The following is a 13,499-nucleotide window of genomic DNA, read 5'->3' on the forward strand; positions in this document are numbered from 1 at the left end:
GGATGTTGGTACACAGAAAAACATCCAGGTATGTGTGTGCTTGTAAGACTTTGCTGGGGCCTGTACTAAATATTGCAATCTTTAGCAATTCCTGGCAAGATCATGCAAACACTTGAGAAATGCAGTGAGAACGTACAGTCAAAGTGTCAAATGGGCAAGTCCCTAATCTAGGTCACTGGGGGAGGAAGGCAGATTTTCCTGGATGCCTTGAAAGTAGGGTTGCCAGATGGTTTCAACAAAAATACCAGACACACTTGACATTACATCACAATCTACATTACATCTGATTTAGAAAATACTGGACATTTCTATTTTCTCAATTTGTTTCCCAAACAGGAAGCTCAAATACTGGGCGGTCCAGTTTAAAACCGGACACCTGGCAACCCTACTTGAAAATGGACTCTATTGTTAACTGGCTTATACATGCAACCAAAAAATCAAGTTCAACTTTTGTCCGTATAGCCCACCAGAGCTCTGGGTTGGGCCCCTCTACCTCTGAATTACTCTGTCTCACTACACCTCTGCTCAGTCTCTCCTGGGGAATCAGCTCTACCATTAGTATGGGACTCTGGCCTCTGGTCAGTCCAGGCCCACAGTCACGAAATTCAGGGGCTCGGGTCACTGGTCGGCTCGAGCCAGACGTTAATTATGCCAAACTCTCACTGCGTACTGGCCACAATAATCCAGGGCCCCAGGCTTATGGTTGGGACAAGTCAACCTTTAATTATGCCAAGCCCACACTGTGGAGGGACCACAATAGTCCAGGGCTCATGCCTATGATCGGGCTCAGCTGACAACTGCTAGATACAGACTTTGACTCAGGACAGGGATGCAAACCAACAGACTTCAGGGGTTAAAAGTCATTAGGCCCAGCCCTGGTGGGGGGGGGGAGAGAGGGGTTCAGCAAACAGAGCCCCTGAGGTACCAGGCCCTGGTTCAGGATGGGGCAGCAAACAGTCCATAGGTAACACGCCCAGGCCCTTGTTTGTAGGGTTGCCAGATGGTTTCAACAAAAATACCAGACACACTTGACATCACATCACAATCTACATTCCATCTGATTTAGAAAATACCGGACATTTCTATTTGCTCATTTCTATTTTCTCAATTTGTTTCCCAAACAGAAAGCTCAAAAACTGGACTGTCTGGTTCAAAACTAGACACCTGGCAGCCCTATTGCTCAGGGCGAGGCATCCAAAACAGACAGTTCTGGGTAACAGCCCCAGGCCCAAACAAACACAGCTGAGGTACCAGGCCCTGGCTCAGGGCGGGGCAGCAAACAGACAGTTCTGGGGTAACAGCCCCAGGTAGGGTTGTCAAATGGTTTCAACAAAAATACCAGACACACTTGACATTACATCACAATCTATTGGACTGTCCAGTTCAAAACCGGACACCTGGCAACCCTAGCCCCAGGCCCAAATTCAAGACAGACTGACAAACACACAGTTCTGAGGTACCAGGCCCTGGCTGGGGTAGCAGGTGGTAGGGTTGCCAGATGGTTGAAATAAAAATACCAAACACATCAACCACCCCACCCCAAAAAAAAAACACCAGGAAAAAATACTGTTGAAGGGGGGGGGAAAAAGCAGGGGGGGAGGGGAACCAAAGTTGCTGAGCAAAAAAAAACAAACAAAAAAAAAGGACTCCAATGACTTCCCCTAGGTCTTTTGGCCGGCAGCCATTTTGTGCAGGCAGACTTGGGGAACCAGGTAAACACGGGGGCTGGGGTCGGGAACTAAGTATTTGTAGGGTTGCCAGGTGCCCAGCATTTTTGCTTCCTGGCTGGGGAAAAATTCAGAAAATACCTGACATCTCAGGTGTCCGGTATTCTATGAATTTTTTTCCTGGATGGGAGGCAAAAATATTGGACGGTCCAGGTGAATACCGGACACCTGGCAACCCTAAGCCTGGGCGTGTTACCTCAGGGCTGTTTGGTGCCCTGCCTGAACCTGAGTGTGGTACCTAAGGACTCTGTGCCCCGAACCAGGGCCAGGCAGGGGCGGATATAGGGCAGGGCGAATGGGGCGGCCGCCCTAGGCCCCGCGCTTAAAAAAGCCCCGCGCATGCGCTGTGGCAAAGGGGGGGCCCCGTGGAGTTATGCTGCCCGGGGCCCCGCAAAACAGTCATCTGCCCCTGGGGCCAGGTACCCCAGGGCCAGGGCCAGGTACCCCAGGGCCGTCTGTTTGGATGCCTTGCCCCGAACCAGGGCCAGGTACCCCAGGGCCATCTGTTTGGATGCCTTGCCCCGAACCAGGCCTGGGCGTGTTAACTCAGGGCTGTTTGGTGCCCTGCCCTGAATTTGGCCTCTTACCTCAGAATCGTGTTTGCTGCTCCCCCCGGACCCAAGCCAGGGCCTAGGCCCTCAGGACTCTGTTTGCTGCCACCCGCTAGGGTTGCCGGCTGCGCCGTATTTTTGGCTCCTGTTTGGTAAAAAAATTCACAGAACACCTGAGATGTCGGGAATTTTCTGAATTTTTCCCCAGCCAGGAGGCAAAAATGCCGGGCACCTGGCAACCCTCCAAACACTCCACACCCGAGCCCCTCCTGGCCCCTGACCCCAGCCCCCATGCTTACCTGGTTCCCCAAGGCTGCCTGCACAGAATGGCTGCTGGCTTCCCCTGAGTCTTAGTGCTCAACGGCTCCTGCACTTAAAGGGGACATGCTATTTTAATGCAGTTTTATTTTAATTTTTTTGGGGGGGCTTAATAAGTCCTTGGAGTCCTTTTTTCTTTGCTCAACAACTGTGATACCCCCCCCCCCCTTTCTTTCCTGGTGTTTTTTTTTGGGGGGGGGTTGGTATTTTTGTTTCAACCATCTGGCAACCCTACAGGGCGGAGCAGCAAACACACAGCTCGGAGGTACCAGGCCAAATACAGGCGGGGCAGCTAAACAGCCCTGAGGTAACAGGGCCAGGCCCCGGTTCAGGGCGGGGCACTGGGGTAACAGCCCCAGGCCCACATGGAAGGCAGACTGACAAACAAGCAGTCCAGAGGTCCCAGGCCCTGCTTGGAGTGGCAGGTGGCAGCAAACAGACAACTCTGACGTAAGAGGCCAAATTCACGGCAGGGCAGCTAAACAGCCCTCAGGTACCACGCCCAGGCCAGGTTCAGGGCAAGGCAGCAAACAGACAGTCCTGAGGTAACACGCCCAGGCCCGGTTCAGGGCAAGGCACCAAACAGACAGTCCTGAGGTAACACGCCCAGGCCTGGTTCAGAGCAAGGCACCAAACAGACGGTCCTGAGGTAACACGCCCAGGCCTGGTTCAGAGCAAGGCACCAAACAGACGGTCCTGAGGTAACACGCCCAGGCCTGGTTCAGAGCAAGGCACCAAACAGACAGTCCTGAGGTAACACGCCCAGGCCTGGTTCAGAGCAAGGCACCAAACAGACAGTCCTGAGGTACCACGCCCAGGCCTGGTTCAGAGCAAGGCACCAAACAGACGGTCCTGAGGTAACACGCCCAGGCCTGGTTCAGGGCAAGGCACCAAACAGACAGTCCTGAGGTACCACGCCCAGGCCTGGTTCAGGGCAAGGCACCAAACAGACAGTCCTGCGGTAACACGCCCAGGCCTGGTTCAGGGCAAGGCACCAAACAGACGATCCTGAGGTAACACGCCCAGGCCTGGTTCAGGGCAAGGCACCAAACAGACAGTCCTGAGGTACCACGCCCAGGCCTGGTTCAGGGCAAGGCACCAAACAGACAGTCCTGAGGTAACACGCCCAGGCCTGGTTCAGGGCGGGGCACCAAACAGACAGTCCTGAGGTACCATGCCCAGGCCTGGTTCAGGGCAAGGCACCAAACAGACAGTCCTGAGGTACCACGCCCAGGCCTGGTTCAGAGCAAGGCACCAAACAGACAGTTCTGGGGTAACACGCCCAGGCCTGGTTCAGGGCAAGGCACCAAACAGACAGTCCTGAGGTACCACGCCCAGGCCTGGTTCAGAGCAAGGCACCAAACAGACAGTTCTGGGGTAACACGCCCAGGCCTGGTTCAGGGCAAGGCACCAAACAGACAGTCCTGAGGTACCACGCCCAGGCCCGGTTCAGGGCAAGGCACCAAACAGACAGTCCTGAGGTAACACGCCCAGGCCCGGTTCAGGGCAAGGCACCAAACAGACAGTCCTGAGGTAACACGCCCAGGCCCGGTTCAGGGCAAGGCACCAAACAGACAGTCCTGAGGTAACACGCCCAGGCCCGGTTCAGGGCAAGGCACCAAACAGACAGTCCTGAGGTAACACGCCCAGGCCTGGTTCAGGGCAAGGCACCAAACAGACAGTCCTGAGGTACCACACCCAGGCCTGGTTCAGAGCAAGGCACCAAACAGACAGTCCTGAGGTACCACACCCAGGCCTGGTTCAGGGCAAGGCACCAAACAGACGGTCCTGAGGTAACACGCCCAGGCCTGGTTCAGGTCAAGGCACCAAACAGACAGTCCTGAGGTAACACGCCCAGGCCTGCTTCAGGGCAAGGCACCAAACAGACAGTTCTGAGGTAACACGCCCAGGCCTGGTTCAGGGCAAGGCACCAAACAGACAGTTCTGAGGTAACACGCCCAGGCCTGGTTCAGAGCAAGTCACCAAACAGACAGTCCTGAGGTACCACGCCCAGGCCTGGTTCAGGGCAAGGCACCAAACAGACAGTTCTGAGGTAACACGCCCAGGCCTGGTTCAGAGCAAGGCACCAAACAGACAGTTCTGAGGTAACACGCCAAGGCCTGGTTCAGAGCAAGGCACCAAACAGACAGTCCTGAGGTAACACACCCAGGCCTGGTTCAGAGCAAGGCACCAAACAGACAGTTCTGAGGTACCACACCCAGGCCTGGTTCAGGGCAAGGCACCAAACAGACGGTCCTGAGGTAACACGCCCAGGCCTGGTTCAGGTCAAGGCACCAAACAGACAGTCCTGAGGTAACACGCCCAGGCCTGGTTCAGGGCAAGGCACCAAACAGACAGTCCTGAGGTAACACGCCCAGGCCTGGTTCAGGGCAAGGCACCAAACAGACAGTCCTGAGGTACCACGCCCAGGCCTGGTTCAGGGCAAGGCACCAAACAGACAGTTCTGAGGTACCACGCCCAGGCCTGGTTCAGAGCAAGTCACCAAACAGACAGTCCTGAGGTACCACGCCCAGGCCTGGTTCAGGGCAAGGCACCAAACAGACAGTCCTGAGGTACCACGCCCAGGCCTGGTTCAGGGCAAGGCACCAAACAGACAGTTCTGAGGTACCACGCCCAGGCCTGGTTCAGAGCAAGTCACCAAACAGACAGTCCTGAGGTACCACGCCCAGGCCTGGTTCAGGGCAAGGCACCAAACAGACAGTTCTGAGGTAACACGCCCAGGCCTGGTTCAGAGCAAGTCACCAAACAGACAGTCCTGAGGTACCACGCCCAGGCCTGGTTCAGGGCAAGGCACCAAACAGACAGTCCTGAGGTACCACGCCCAGGCCTGGTTCAGGGCAAGGCACCAAACAGACAGTTCTGAGGTAACACGCCCAGGCCTGGTTCAGAGCAAGTCACCAAACAGACAGTCCTGAGGTACCACGCCCAGGCCTGGTTCAGGGCAAGGCACCAAACAGACAGTTCTGAGGTAACACGCCCAGGCCTGGTTCAGGGCAAGGCACCAAACAGACAGTTCTGGGGTAACACACCCAGACCCGGTTCAGAGCAAGGCACCAAACAGACGGTCCTGAGGTAACAGGCCCAGACCTGGTTCAGGGCGGGGCACCAAACAGACGGTCCTGAGGTAACACGCCCAGGCCTGGTTCAGGGCAAGGCACCAAACAGACAGTCCTGAGGTACCACGCCCAGGCCTGGTTCAGGGCAAGGCACCAAACAGACGGTCCTGCGGTAACACGCCCAGGCCTGGTTCAGGGCAAGGCACCAAACAGACGGTCCTGAGGTACCACGCCCAGGCCTGGTTCAGGGCAAGGCACCAAACAGACGGTCCTGAGGTAACACGCCCAGGCCTGGTTCAGGGCAAGGCACCAAACAGACGGTCCTGAGGTACCACGCCCAGGCCTGGTTCAGGGCAAGGCACCAAACAGACCGTCCTGAGGTACCACGCCCAGGCCTGGTTCAGGGCAAGGCACCAAACAGACAGTCCTGAGGTAACACGCCCAGGCCTGGTTCAGAGCAAGGCACCAAACAGACAGTCCTGAGGTAACACGCCCAGGCCTGGTTCAGGGCAAGGCACCAAACAGACAGTCCTGAGGTAACACGCCCAGGTCTGGTTCAGGGCAAGGCACCAAACAGACAGTCCTGAGGTACCACGCCCAGGCCAGGTTCAGGGCAAGGCACCAAACAGACAGTCCTGAGGTAACACGCCCAGGCCTGGTTCAGGGCAAGGCAGCAAACAGACAGTCCTGAGGTACCACGCCCAGGCCAGGTTCAGGGCAAGGCACCAAACAGACAGTCCTGAGGTACCACGCCCAGGCCTGGTTCAGGGCAAGGCACCAAACAGACAGTCCTGAGGTAACACGCCCAGGCCTGGTTCAGGGCAAGGCACCAAACAGACAGTCCTGAGGTAACACGCCCAGGCCTGGTTCAGGGCAAGGCACCAAACAGACAGTCCTGAGGTACCACGCCCAGGCCTGGTTCAGGGCAAGGCACCAAACAGACAGCCCTGATGTAACACGCCCAGGCCTGGTTCAGGGCAAGGCACCAAACAGACAGCCCTGAGGTAACACGCCCAGGCCTGGTTCAGGGCAAGGCACCAAACAGACAGTCCTGAGGTAACACGCCCAGGCCTGCTTCAGGGCAAGGCACCAAACAGACAGTTCTGAGGTAACACGCCCAGGCCTGGTTCAGGGCAAGGCACCAAACAGACAGCCCTGAGGTAACACGCCCAGGCCTGGTTCAGGGCAAGGCACCAAACAGACAGTCCTGAGGTAACACGCCCAGGCCTGCTTCAGGGCAAGGCACCAAACAGACAGTTCTGAGGTAACACGCCCAGGCCTGGTTCAGGGCAAGGCACCAAACAGACAGTCCTGAGGTAACACGCCCAGGCCTGGTTCAGGGCGGGGCAGCAAACAGACAGTCCTGAGGTAACACGCCCAGGCCCGGTTCAGGGCAAGGCACCAAACAGACAGCCCTGAGGTAACACGCCCAGGCCTGGTTCAGGGCGGGGCAGCAAACAGACAGTCCTGAGGTAACACGCCCAGGCCTGGTTCAGGGCAAGGCACCAAACAGACAGTCCTGAGGTAACACGCCCAGGCCTGGTTCAGGGCAAGGCACCAAACAGACAGTCCTGAGGTAACACGCCCAGGCCCGGTTCAGGGCAAGGCACCAAACAGACAGTCCTGAGGTAACACGCCCAGGCCTGGTTCAGAGCAAGACACCAAACAGACAGTTCTGAGGTAACACGCCCAGGCCTGGTTCAGGGCAAGGCACCAAACAGACAGTCCTGAGGTACCACGCCCAGGCCTGGTTCAGAGCAAGGCACCAAACAGACAGTCCTGAGGTAACACGCCCAGGCCTGGTTCAGGGCAAGGCACCAAACAGACAGTCCTGAGGTAACACGCCCAGGCCTGGTTCAGGGCAAGGCACCAAACAGACAGCCCTGAGGTAACACGCCCAGGCCTGGTTCAGGGCGGGGCAGCAAACAGACAGTCCTGAGGTAACACGCCCAGGCCTGGTTCAGGGCAAGGCACCAAACAGACAGTCCTGAGGTACCACGCCCAGGCCTGGTTCAGGGCAAGGCACCAAACAGACAGTCCTGAGGTACCACACTCAGGTTCAGGCAGGGCACCAGACAGTCCTGAGGTACCAGGCCCTGGTTTGGGGCTGTGGGAGCAGCAAACAAATAGTTCTGAGGTACCTGGCCCTGGTTTGGGGCTGGGGCTGGGGGTGGTGGCTGCAAACAGACAGAGTCTTGAGGTATCAGGCCCAAATTCAGGGAAGGGCAGCTAAACAGCCCTGAGGTAACACGCCCAGGCCTGGTTCAGGGCAAGGAATCTAAACAGACGGTTTTGGGGTACCAAGACCTGGTTCAGGGCAGGGCAAGGCAGCTAACAGATAGTTCTGAGGTACTGGACTCAGGCCCTGGCTCATGGGGGGCAGCAAACAGACATCCCCCCTTAGTTTCCTCTTTTCTAAGCTGAAAAGTCCCAGTCTTTTTAATCTTTCTTCATATGGCATCCTTTCCAAACTTTAATCATTTGTTTCAGAGGGGCAGCCGAGTTAGTCTGTAACAGGAAAAACTTAAAAAATAACAAATAGACTAGTAAAAAAACAGGGGGAGAGAGAGGAAAAAAAAGAGAAAAAGGAGGGGGCCCTCCTTTTTTCTCTCCCCCCTCCCTTATTTATTATTGGATCTCAACTTCTACTACTCTTGTCATCTGAAGAAGTGGGTTGTGCCCCACTTGAAAGATCATGATACCATCTACATGTTTTGTTAATCTTTAAGGTGCTACTAATCTATTGGCTGTTTTTTAAGATTTTTTTAAATCATTTGTGTTGCCCTTTGCTGCACCTTTTCCCAATGCCAATATATATTTTTTGAAATGAGGTGACAACATCTGTATGCAGTATTCAAGATACTGGCGTACCATGATTTTATATAGAGGCAATAAACTATTGTCTGTCTTATTCTCTATCCCTTTTTAAATTATCTCTTTTTAAATTATTCTTTCTATTTTGTTTGCTTTTTTGATTGCCACTGAATTGATGTTTTCAGAGAATTGTCCACAATGTCTCCAAGATCTCTCTCGAGTGGTTATAGCTAAATTAGTCTCCATTATTTTGTATGTATAATTGGGATTATTTTTTCCGCAATGTGCATTACTTTACATTTATCAACTGCTCATAATAGTTAAGACCAAAGCAGATGTTAAGAACTTCAAAAAGATCTCACCAAACTAAGTGATTGGGAAACAAAATGGCAAATGAAATTTAAAATAATGCACATTGGAAAAAGTGAATAAGGAAAAGTTATTTACTTATTCTCACAATATAATAACTAGGAATCACCAGATGAAATTAATAGGCAGCAGGTTTAAATAGGCAGGGCTCGATAATTAGGGCAATCTACTCACCCGTAGTGAGTAGATTTTAGCTCGGCATGGCGCTGCAGTGCAACCAGTGCATGCGCAGCAAGGTCATGCGCAGCGTGCCAAACCGCATGGCTGGCGAGTGGGGCTTGCTACCGCTTGTCAAGCCCTGTAAATAGGTATAATCAATTTGCAGGTTTAAAACAAACAAAAGGAAGTTTTTCTTCACTCAGCGCATAGTCAACCTGTGGAACTCCTTGCCAGAGGATGTGGTGAAGACTAGGACTTTAACAGAGTTAAAAAAAGAGCTAGATAGATTCATGGAGGTTAGGTATGAATGGTGTTCCTAGCCTCTGTTTGCCTGGAAACGGATGACAAGAGAAGGATCGTGTGATGATAACTTGTTGTATTCCCTCCATCTGGGGCATCCGGTATTGGCCACTGTTGGCAGACAGGCGACTGGGCTGGAAGGACCTTTGGTCTAACTCAGTATGGCTGTTCTTGTTTTCTTAGGTTAAACTGCTCAAGATAGTTAAGAACAAAGCAGACTGTGAAGAGCTTCAAAAGGATCTCACAAAATTAGTTGACTAGAGAACAAAATGGCAAATGAATTTTAATGTTGATAAATGTAAAGTTCTGAGGTACCAGGCTCAGGTTCAGGGTGGGGCAGCACACAAACAGGTCTTCTAGCACTTGGGGAGAGCTGTCAAACACAGTCGGTTGGCCCACAATCTCAGAGGGAGGGAAAGACAACCATCCATAGGTTGGGTAGCAGGGGGGGATGCTGACCCACCTGTCCCACTGCATCCCAGCCCAGGGCCTTAACAGCAGCAGCTCAGTCTGCCACTGGGTCAGCGGGGATCCTGACAGCAACACGCTGACTTACAAGCCATTGTGGGGCTGAAATTTAAGAAAATGAGAAAGGCCATACTGGGTTAGACCTAAGCTCCATCTAGCCTAATATTCTGTCTTCCAACAGTAGCCAATGCCAGATGCCCCAGAGGGAGTAAACAGAACAGATCCCTCCTCTTTCACCCATTCCTAGCTTCTGCCAAACAGAGGCTAGGAACACCATCCCTTCCCATCTTAGCTAATAGTCCTCGATGGACCTATCCTCCATGAATTTAGCTAGTTCTTTTTTGAACTCTGTTAAAACCCTGGTCTTCACAACATCCTCTGGCAAGGAGTTCCACAGGTTGACTTTGCACTGCATGAAAAAAAAGCTTCCTTTTGTTTGTTTTAAACCTGCAAACTGATGCTACCTATTAATTTCATTTGGTGACACCTAGTTCCATCATTGGGCCCGGTGATCTGGGCCAGTCTTCAGTCTCTTTTAGGTCCCCCTCCACTTCCCAGCTTGGGAGTGCAGAACAGGCATCTGGCTCCTCTGGGGGCTGATTGGCCTCCGGGGCTGGCCTTTTATAGCTCTTGCCATGCCTCCTGACTTGTAGTCAGGTGAAGTGCTGGGGCCGGGCTCTGCCCTCCAGGGCTCTGGGAGGGGTTCCTCCGTCTCTGGATTGTCACTGCTTGTGACGTAGTGGGGGTATTGGGCTGCTTTCTATGCTGGCTCTGTGGTAACCCCCACTGGCTGCTGCCGGTACCACAGCCCAGAAGGACAGGGAGTGAGACATTATGCAAAGAGGCCCTCTCAACCTGTCCGACCAGCTACCCCCCAAGGAGAGAAACAAAGGAAGGTGATAGAAATGTGATAGAAAGGAAGGTGGAATGCTGCCCTGGCAGGGGGGGGGGGGGTGTAGGGCTGGAGGAGAGTGAGTTACTTACTCTCGGTCTAGAATCATGGAGAAAGCAGCCTCAGCAACAGACTGGGGGGTTTAGAAGCCGAGACACCCCTCCCCCATATTGATGGGGGCTGAGGCATCCTAGGCTGGCCCTGTAACCAGATGACATCTGTGCTGTGCTGTATCCTGGAGAAGCAATAAACTCCCTCTGTTCTACGGGCTGGTGGAGTCTGTTCATGCCATTTCGGGGGTGCAGGAGATGGGAAAACCCCATCGCACTGTCACACTGCTCTAGGTATGACTAATTATTTCTGTAGGCTCCATGGTGTCAGAGTCATTGTGTCTGCTATCTCAGGGTTTGACTATTTGCAGCATCCAACAAAATGCTGTGGATGGCAGCCAGTCAGAAAGGCTTTGGTGAGGAAAAAAAATTCTGTCAGAAAACCTATTCTGGATGTCCCTGATTTTGACAAAGGATTTGAACTGTGCATGGACACATCTCACCCAGGTCTGGGAGTGGTACTAATGCAAGAAGGCAAAGGCAACAAGAAAGGATTCTATTGCTTGCTTAAGTAAAAAGCTGACACCTGCCTCCCCAGCAGAATGACTCTGTCACAGAAAAAGAATGCCACACAATTGTGTGGGCAGTCAAGCAGTGAAGCCAATCTGTTTACCAGGAAGTTCAGGGCCCTAACACACCGCACTCCGTTGGTATGCCTACACAGAACAAAACGTACCAACTCCCATCTGCTGCACTGGAGTACAGCACTCAGAGCAGAGTATGCAAATTGTACACATGAAGGGCACAGAAAAGGCTCTTAAAGACAGGCAACTGCTCTGTCGAGATAGGAGGGTTCTCAGATGACTGGGATTAGCTAGGGGCGGACTCTCCTCCAGCTATATAAGGGGGTAGGTGTGACCCAGGGATATCTTGATGCCAACTGGCAGAGGGCACAACAATGTATGGGGTTTTACGGGGATCCCTCGGACAGGTATAGGCCTAACACTTCATCAAAGGGCAGCATCTGAGGGCTCTGCTTGGAGCCAGTATCTCACTGATCATCACAACCATTTCAAAATGTACCTATGGATAACATTTAAGGCATTGTATGTCTTTGGGGCAGTTATGTTCTCACAGATGTTCCTTTCGGGCAGGGGCTAACAGACTGAGCAGACTTCCTGTCTGGGCAATAGGTTCACTTCTCACTATAGGTCTATTTGCATCTGGGGCTATTTGCATAGGTACTGCTGTTCTGGAGCTTGCGAAAATCTACAAAAAAGAAGCATGCAGGAAAAAATCAACCATTAGGGGGCGTCCTGATTACAAGGAATGACAATGGGTCAGTGGAATACATTTGCAGGGCAGATTTAAGCCCCTGAATCTTTCACCAAGGAAGCTAGTGGACAGTGTGATTTGGCTCATGATAGGAAAGATCACAGCTAACCCTACCTGAAAAACACTGGAAGGACTTTGGGGAGAAGATCCAGTTAGTTAAGTCAAGCTTCTAGAATGCATGTTATGCATTTATTGAATATGTAACAATTGTTTCTAGTTATGCCTATTTGCAATTATTTGACATCTCTGCTCTTTGTTTGCTAGACTTTGACTTGTTTATACCATAAACATATCTAAGTGCTGAGAGCTGAGTTGTGGTCTCAGGTGTACCTGGAAAGGAGGGGTGCACTGTGCACTGGGGAGCAGGGTCTGTGGCTGTGGAGAGTGGCCTGTGGGCACTCAGAGGACTGGTGTGTGCCTATTGCTAACCTGCAGAGGGGAGGGCTTGTATTGCTCAAGGCTGGTGGAGTTGGGGGTCTCACACTAAGGGCGGGTAGTCGCAAAGTGCCTCACAATGCAGGTACCTTTAGGAAGCAACGCAGGGCAGTGGCAGTGGCACAGCTTGGCTGAGAGAGCCTGCCCACATTATGCACCAGCGTACCCTCCTTTCCTGGGTTCTAAATCAGCTGGTGCGGGGAGCAGGATGGGGACGTGGTCTTAGTTCTCTTTCTCATTTCTAAAACTGACCTGGTTCTCTCTCCACTCATCCGGAAGTGGTGCTGGGAAGAACCTCTCATCAGCATCATGTTGAGAATGGGATTTCAGAGAGGTGTCAACATAAATAAAACCCTTTCCTCTCCATTCATGGTGGGGCACCTGGCTCTTGTCTAGGCATAAACTAATGCTTGAGAAGGAAGGACAGGCTTATGAACTGGGAATTCATAAACCCTGGGCTCAATTCCTTAGTCTGTCACAGGTTCCATGTGACCGTGGGCGTGTTGCCATGTGTAAAACAGGGATAATCATCTCTCCATTGTCCTTAGGTGATGGGCTCTTTGGAAGGAACTGTCTTTCGCTGTGTACAGCCAGCACCGTGCATGTGGTGCAGGATCTTTGTTGAGGTCTCTCAAGGCTACCCGAGTATCAGGATTTGCCAGCAGTTGGGAAGCAAGGGTAAGAAAGGAGAGGGTGTTGAGTTCGTCACTCTCTCTAGAAATTATGCCAGATGCATGAGGAAGGAAAGGCATTGCAGCCCCAGTTATTCCGCTGCATCGAATAAGCATAAAGTAGAATAGAGCAGCAGCAAACACTGCACCTCACGGAGAAGGAGGTAGAGCTGTTCCTCCCAGTCGCAGTGCAAAAGCCTCCACTGGCACCCCACACACGTGAGCAGTGGGCAGGGAGCATGCGTACGGGAAGGAGGGTGTGAACATGGAACAAGACGGGGAGTTCCCATGGCTGCTGATCAGGCAGAGCTCATGCTGGCAGCTCAGTGGCAG

The 13,499-nt window shown here is 52.8% G+C and overlaps 1 protein-coding gene across 1 annotated transcript in view; it reads right to left on the minus strand.

Annotated features, from left to right (window-relative positions):
* RASAL1 (RAS protein activator like 1) overlaps window positions 1-13,499 on the minus strand; it is a 63,180-nt gene that overhangs the window by 26,993 nt on the left and 22,688 nt on the right.

Source organism: Pelodiscus sinensis, chromosome 15, assembly GCF_049634645.1.
Source record: "Pelodiscus sinensis isolate JC-2024 chromosome 15, ASM4963464v1, whole genome shotgun sequence".
Taxonomy (NCBI): domain Eukaryota; kingdom Metazoa; phylum Chordata; order Testudines; family Trionychidae; genus Pelodiscus; species Pelodiscus sinensis.